Raw genomic sequence first — 8,254 nt, 5'->3', positions numbered from 1 at the left:
TCTATTTCTGTTTTGTAGATAAGTTCATTTGCACCATTCTTTTTTTAGATTCCACATATAAGCAATATCACGTGATATTTGTCTTTTTCTGTTTAACTTACTTCACTCAGTATGACCTTCTCTAGGTCTATCCATGTTGCTGCAAATGGCATTATTTTATTCTTTTTTTTTTATTACTGAGTAATATTCTGTTATAGTTATGTACCACATCTTATTTATCCATTCATCTGTCTGTGGATATTTAGGTTGCTTCTGTGTCTTGGGTTCAAGGGATTTTAATCTAAAAAGGTCCTTTCAAAGAGCAGGAAACATGTTAAGTGTCTTGGTCAAAACTGTGCAGTTGTTGAATAAGGAATCCTGCCCTTCAGATGGGGCACTCTCTCCCACCTCTCAGCCTCCCTGCCCATCTGACTTGGCATGTGTCTTCATATAGCCTGAATTGAACTTTTTGGGGCTCTGGCCACTAAAGAGAGGTCAGCCCTGGCTCCATCTTGGCCCAGGACAATACTGTTGGCTCAGCCTTCTCAAGGACTGGGACAGACACATCTAGTAAGGATGCTGTGGTCCAGACAAGTGGCTCACGGTCAGTAGGCCACAATCTCAGTGGTAAACCAGAGACTTAGGTAGAGATGGAACCCAGAAATTGGCCACTGGTGTGAGCCTGCTCAATGTGGATGAGAGCAGGGGGAAAAGATGGATAGCTTTGATCACCTGGGTAGATAAACTCATCATCAGAGTGACTCCAAACTTGATCAGAAGGTGAGGCTGAGGCCATGGTTCCCTCCATGCTCCACTCAAACGGGCTTTGGGGTTGGTGGGCTTGTGGGTTAGGGCCACAGTGACTCCCAGGGTGTGATGAAGAAGTTAGAATATGATGAGGGTGGTCTATGTCAAGCTATTTGCTATACAAGCTATTTTTAGGACTTAGAAGTCTGAGTAGAGTTTTGAGGATTCCAAGTGTATATGCATGACCTGATCTCAGACATGTGTCTGGTGGTGACTGAAGTCCCGCTTTTTCCAATGAGCATTTCCCGGGCCTGGAGCTGGCGCCATGGCTGCCGTTTTCTCTGGCCCCTTTGGGAGGAACCTGGGCAGCGTCAGGGTCAGGCCCCGGCTCAGTGGTTCTCGGGTGTTCGTGTTGCTGTCCGGCTCTGCTTTGTTTATAGAGTTCTCAGCTCGGCCACGAGGGGTCAATTTTCCCCAGTCTTCCCCGCTGAGGGAAGATAGACAAGCATTTCTTCCCATGTTACAGATAAAGAAACTAAATAGAAAAATGACTAGCCCACTGACCAGCTGGGGACAAGAATCCAGGTGACCTGATTCCCAATTGGGAGCTTTTTCAGTTGCACAACATTATCTGCCCATGTTCTGATCTTGTTGTGCTTCAGTACATTCTTATAGCCAGAATGTTCTTTGGGGGCAAAGTCTCAACTCTTTACAGTGGGCTGCAAGGTCCTCCTTCCTCCCTGTCATCCTCTCCAGCTTCACTGTGGCCACAGCTTGTTCACCTCTAGCTGCCCTGTGGATTCTCATATGCTGAAGACTCTTTTTCCCCCCGTTCAGTGATTTGCACTTTATTTTTCCTCTCTGCAGAATGCCTTTATCTCCTTGATCTGGTGAACTCCTGTTCTCCCTCCAGGTATTAACCAGATTCAACATACCCTCTGCCTCTGAAACTTCAGTTCCCTGAATTTCTAAGGTTGTGGAGGTCAGTGCCCTCCTGAAGAGGATGCTAGAGTGAGAGCCAATGGCCCATGAGAAGATTATGTTCAGAGGGGATGCAGAGATGGGAGCAACAGGGAAGACCCCACCAGGCTATGCCAGTCAGCCCCTTGGACTTGAATAGGGCATACTACAGGACAGGGTCAGGAAGGAAGGATCGGCTCCTTTCTTCCTAGGATGTCAGGATGGCTGGGAAGTGGTTGAGATGCCGTACTGGGTCCATCAAGGACCAGTGTGCTACAGACCAATTCTTCCACCTCAGTATTCTAGCAAGCCCAGAGTCTTGGCTGGACTTGTTCAGACACCCTTAAGTAATGCCATGAAAAAGGCTTTGTGCACTTTAAAGTGGTGGTTTTATTTAATTTCAACAAAGTTGTAGTTGCCATTAGATCTGTCCAGATAATTAACTCCAATTTACCAGTTTGCAGCTAGTAATTAATCGCTAAAGTCCCCCGAGTGAGCCTTGGGAGGGAAAGTTGTTCCTCTGAGGATGAAGACTCAGAAACGTGGCCACTTTTGGGAATTTGTCTTCCCTGTGACTCACTCTGGTTCTGGCTCTTACCCGGGCGACTTTGGGCAAGTCCTTAGCCTGCCCAACTCTCAGTTTTCTCTCCGGGGCAAGGGGGGCAGTTCCTGCCTTGTTTGACTCATAAGAACCGGTGATCAGGAGGAACAGGACTCATGGATTGGGAGGCAGCCCTTTCTCTCCCTGTGAGGCTGCCTAGCTGCTCCTGGGTACAGCGAAGAGTGTTCATTCACCTGCCCACCCTGAGCATCTCCCGGGTCTGGAGCTGGTGCCATGGTCACCATTTCCTTCTGGATCTTTTGGGAGGAATCTCGAAAGCGTCAGGTTTGGGCTCCAGGCTCAGTCATTTTGGGGTGTTGCTACTGCTGTCCAAATTGTGCTTTGTTGTGTGGATGTTTAGATTTCTTAACTCAGACATGAAGCCTCAATTTTTCCTAAACCAACACACAGAGATACTGGCAGGTTTTCTATTCCAGAAGTCTCCATCTAGTTGCTGTTTTGCTTCATCCTTTTCTATGATCTAGATCAGTAAACGAGTATTTCCCTGGTGGCTCAGATGGTAAATAATCTGTCTGCAATGCAGTAGACCCAGGTTTGATCCATGAGTCAGGAAGATCCCCTGGAGAAAGGAAATGGCAACCCACTCTAGTATTTTTACCTGGAGAATTCCATGGACAGAGGAGGAGTCTGGTGGGCTACAGTCCATGGGATCGCAAAAAGCTGGACACAACTGAATGACTAGCTCAGACCAGTAAATATCAAATTTGGAAGCATGTTAAAATCAGCTTTCCCACCATGGAAATTTAAAGAAATACTAATTGATACTATAACAGAGTGGAGAAGGTTGTTCTTTTAAGCAACTCAGTTCATTGGGCATCTCTCTGGAAAAACAAGAGTCTTGACCTCTGCCTTACACAACAGCCATGAATCAGTTCTAACTGAATCTTAGACCTAAATAAGAAAGGAGAAACACATATCTTATAGAAGATAATGTCAGAGCATTTTTTTGTGTCTTTGGGGTAGGCAAAAATTATATAAGACCTCCCCAAATGCCAAAAAGGAAAGGCTGTATAAACAGGGATTCACTGAAATTAAGAGGTTCTTTTCATCAGGAGACATAACTTAAAGAATTGAAAAAACAAACTGGTGAATGGGAGGTGTATGCAATACATATATTCCAAAGGACTCCTGTAACAAATATTTAAAGATCTACAAATTTGTACAAAAATAGCATCTTCCCAATTGGGCAAAAGAAGCACCCTACTAAGGAGTATGTCCAAATGCCAGTAAGCATATAATAAAGTCTTCCACATCATAAGTCATTAGGAAAATGCAAATTAAAATAAAAATGTGATGCCATGATACACCAACATCTATAATATTGACAAGGATGTGAGCAACTAGAGTTTCATACATTGCTGGTGGGAAAGTGATTGGAAGAGTTTTGGCACTTTCTATTAAAGAACATACATAGATGCTATGACCCAGCAATTCCAGTCCTGGATATATGTCTGAGAAAAATGCCTCTCCATGGGCACCAAATGACATGTACAGGAATGTTCACTGCAGCATTATTCTTAAGAGTTCCAAAGTGGAAGCAGCCCAAAAGTTCATCATCAAGGAAGCGGGTGAATTGTGGAACACAGAATGGAATACTCTACAGCAGTAACTGAGATACCCAGTGACATGGAGGAATTTCACAGGCATCAGTAGGTCAATTGCTCAGTCGTGTCTGGCTCTCTGTGACTTCGTGGACTGCAGTCCACCAGGCTCCTCTGTGCATGGGATTCTCCAGGCAAGAATACTGGAGTGGGTTGCCATTCCCTTCTCCAGGGGATCTTCCTGACCCAGGGATTGAACCCGCACCTACTGCATTGGCAGGTGGATTCTTTTACCACTGAGCCTTCTGGAGAGCCGTTCATAGGCATAGTGTTGAGCAAAAGAAATCGGACCCAAAAGAGAATGAATGAAAAAAAGAAAGAAAAGAGGAAGGAAGGAAAGAAAGAAAGAAGAAAAGAAATTAAAAAAAAAAAAAGAAAAATTTTGTTTAATTCCATGTATACGAAGTTTGACATCAGGGAATTTTATGGTGATGAAGTCAGAACACTGGTTACTGCCGTGTAGGGGTCACATATTGAGAAAATGCAGAAGGCAAGCTTTGGGAATGCTGGAATGCTTTCTATCTTATTTGGGGCAGCAGTTCCATGTGTATGCTCAGTTTCCAAAAATGTTTATTGTGGTGTACACCAAAGATTTGTGTCATTTATTTTATCATGCTATTCTTCAACATCAAAGATTACTAAAAAAAAAAAAAATGCTGGTCCTTGGACCTCACCCTACGTTAACTGAATAAGAACATGGAGGATGAACCAAGGGTTGAGTTCTGATACCTATCAACCACCCAGGTGATTCCTACATGCAACCAGGGTCGAGTCCCTACCTTAGACTAAGAACCAGTGTACTTCACATAGTCATCCCTCACTACTTTGCCCCATGTGTATCTGGTTTGGGGGCCTAGTTCACTGGTTGATCCCCTAAAGGTGCATCATTGAACTGGATACTGTGGTTCATTGCGGGTAATCCAGGCTTTGCTCTGGTGGCCCCTTAGCCTGACCAGTTCTAGCATTGGTACCTACCTGCCTGGTTCACCATTTAGACAGTGACTGAATGGCTGTTTGTCATCCTAAATGTCTCACCTAAGGGCCTCTAACTGAGAAACAGAAGAGCTAGGATTTGAACCTTGGCTCCTGACTGTTTTGAACCAAAAGACGACAGACTCAAAACCTGATGCAGAGGAAGAAATGAAAAATCTTTGAATAGATCATTTATGGGAGGGGGGCAATAGCTAAGAAGGGAATCAAGCTTGTTTTTCTAACTTATACCTGATGTGAGATCTCCCTGCCTCTCCCCTTTTTTGAATAGAGAGATTTTGAATTTCTATTGTAATCATTATGGCTTCCCCCCCCCCCCCCCCCCCCCCACTTCTCACCTTGAGTAGGGTCTCAGATCAAGCCTGTCTCCTAACAGTAATTCACTGGAGGATGTGTTTTGTCTTGCTCCGACACTCTCTACCACTGTTCTTGATCTATAGCCCCGTCGGAGGACTCTAGACTGGGGATCTTCCTCAGAAAGGTGTTATGAGTTGAGATTAGTTAGGCAAGTGGCGGAGTGAATGCATAAGCAGTGATTTTGCATAATGAGGCGTGTGAAATCCCACTGGAGGTTGTTAAACCAGCAGACAGTCTGTGGTAAACAAGGAGGAAGGTAGGCTTTGAAAACAGATGGCTTTGAAAACCTGGCAAAGTCCTGTTTCAGACTTTAAAAAATGGGTTTCGTTAGTGCAGGCTATTTTTTAAAATTCTACATGCATATTTTAAAGTTCTGGTTTAATGAAAAAGTTCCGTGGGTAATTGAACATCAGTTTACACCCTGCTGTAAATAAGCTAACAACCAGATGTGATGGACAGCTTGCACAGAGCCCTGAACTCTTCTTCTACATTTGAATTCAAATATGTGCTTTGGGTTTCAGGTGATTTGGGGCAGCTTTGCTGGGTGGGTTCCTGGTGGTGGTCTGCTCCTCCTGGCTAAGTAGACCTCCAGGGAGCTCCCTGCCAATAACCACACCAGCTCTGGAAGCTCCCTCTGAAGGCCGTCCTATTTACTCCAGGAAACGGGTCTGGCTCCCTGATTACCTTTCTGGCCTCACCTGGATCACTCCCAACTTTATTCCTCTCCTCTCCTCACTTCTCGTCAACCATGTCCCAACATGGCATGATTTCTTGCGTCACCTGCCTTAGTGTGGGCTGAACCCTTTGCCTGGAATGCCCTTCTTTTGATACCCCCCAATTTCTTTTTTTTTTAACTTTTTATTTTGTATTGGGGTATAGCCGATTAACAAACAATGTTGTGATGGTTTCAGGTAACAGAGAAGGGACTCAGCCAGACATGTACACGTATCCATTCTCCCCAAACTCCCCTTTCATCCAGGCTGCTATATAACATTGAGCAGAGTTCCCTGTGCTGTACAGTGGGATGTTATTGGTTATCCAGTTTAAAAATAGCAGTTTGTTCATGTCCATCCCAAACTCCCTAACTATCCCTTCTCCAGGCAACCGTAAACTCATTCTCTAAAGTGTGAGTCTGTTTCTGTTTTGCAAGTAAGTTCATTTGTATCATTTCTTCTTAGATTCCTCATAGAAGGGATGCCATACAATATTTCTCTTTTTCTGTCTGACTTACTTCACTCAGTATGACACTTTCTGAGTCCATTCATGTTGCTGAAAATGGCATTATTTCATTCTTTTTCATGATATCCCTGGAACTTCCCTGGTAGCTCAGTGGTGAAGAATCTGTCTGCAAGTGCAGGAGACCCAGGTTTGATCCCTGGGTCGGGAAGATCCCCTGGAGAAGCGAATGGCTACCCACTGCAGTATTCTTGCCTGGAGAAACCCATGGACAGAGGAGCCTGGTGGGCTACATACAGTTCATGGAGTTGCAGAGAGCTGGACATGACTGAGTGACCAACACTTTCACTTTCCCCCCCGCCAATTTTTAATAGGGTCACCCAGCAGAGCCCTCTTTCTAGATGTTTTAACCTATCCCAGGGATGATAATGATGGGCCTCTCCCAGTTTCTGTTGATGTAATTCACTCACCTCCCAATTCAAAGCTGCCTCACCATTTTTACATATTTATTTCCAGACACTGTAGATTTTTTGGGACCATATGTTGTAAAAGCTCCTTCAACCAAATCCCACTTAACCAATTCACTAGATTAAAATTTCATTCTACTTAATGATCATAAGGATGATAAAGCCTTACACAGTACTTGCTGTGTTCCAGGCATATTGTAAAGCACTTTACTTCTATTAACCTGTTTAATCCTCACAAAAACTCTGTGAGGTAGGTGCAATTGGAACCCCATCTTAGAGGGGGAGGGGAAACTGAGAATCCCATGGACAGAGGAACCTGGCGGACTACAGTCCATAGGGTCACACAGAGTCAGACCCAATTGAAGTGACTTAGCACACGTGCACGCAGATGGATGCAATATGAGTGCAAAACTAAAGAGAGCTTGTATATGAAAACTAAATGCAATCCATGAGCAAGTCTCCATACAGACATGTTGCTGAAAGTGTTGCTGTCAAATTAGGATGATATAGTAACTGTGAAAGGTTAGGGGAGGGGTGTATCTCTCTTCTCAGATTTCTTCTGAAATGTCTTAAGAAATGAACTGGAAATCATAGATGATTCACTATGACCATAGGATATGGTGGCCATCTTGGTTTTTTGCTGTGGTTCTACTAAATTATTAATACTGCCCTTTTCATGCCCTCAAGTGTCTCAGGCTCCATGATAAAAATATATGGTAACCCTAATAATGGTGGTGGTGGTGTAGTCCCAAAGTCAAGTCCAGCTCTTGTGACCCAGTGGGCTGTAGTCCACCAGGCTCCTCTGTCCATGGGATTTCCCAGACAAGAATACTGGAGTGGTATGCCATTTCCTTCTCCAGGGGATCTTCCCAACCCAGGAATCGAACCTGGGTGTCCTACATCGCAGGCAGATTCTCTACCAACTGAGCCACCAGGGAAGCCCTATCCTAATTGTGGATATAGTTTAAAGCAAGATGGAGAAGCAAAAAACTAACCAGCAGATTTGCCTTCAAAGAAAAGCCCTTGACTATTCATTAAAAACCCCTGCTGTTGCAGAGCTCATACCAGCCTCTAAAAGGAAAGCATGGAACCCTCCCAGCCCATTGAGAATCTGGGCTTCAGGGAAAGTCCTGGAAAAGATTATTCTTGCATTCAGAAGGTAACTGTCTAGCAAGTTCCCTGCTGCTATGAGATGTGGAGTGATATTCTTAAATTTTCCCACATACTGGAGAAAATCAGATTTCTGTGCTTGAAGCAGCCTCAGGATCAAAGACCCCTTGCCCTGAGCTCCAACAGGTTGCCCTGATGTCCATCTCTCCATTAACCTGGATTCTAGGACCCACCAGGGCAAACAT

General features: G+C 44.4%; 1 non-coding gene across 1 annotated transcript; it reads right to left on the bottom strand.

Annotated features, from left to right (window-relative positions):
- Window positions 1–7,765: 7,765 nt before the first annotated feature.
- On the bottom strand, window positions 7,766–7,837 carry TRNAR-GCG. The gene has a single exon. It is a non-coding gene; the product is annotated as a tRNA-Arg (tRNA).
- Window positions 7,838–8,254: the final 417 nt, after the last annotated feature.

This window comes from Cervus canadensis, chromosome 32 (assembly GCF_019320065.1).
Source record: "Cervus canadensis isolate Bull #8, Minnesota chromosome 32, ASM1932006v1, whole genome shotgun sequence".
NCBI classification, from domain to species: Eukaryota; Metazoa; Chordata; class Mammalia; order Artiodactyla; family Cervidae; genus Cervus; species Cervus canadensis.
This window is presented reverse-complemented; position numbering and strand designations above follow the sequence as displayed.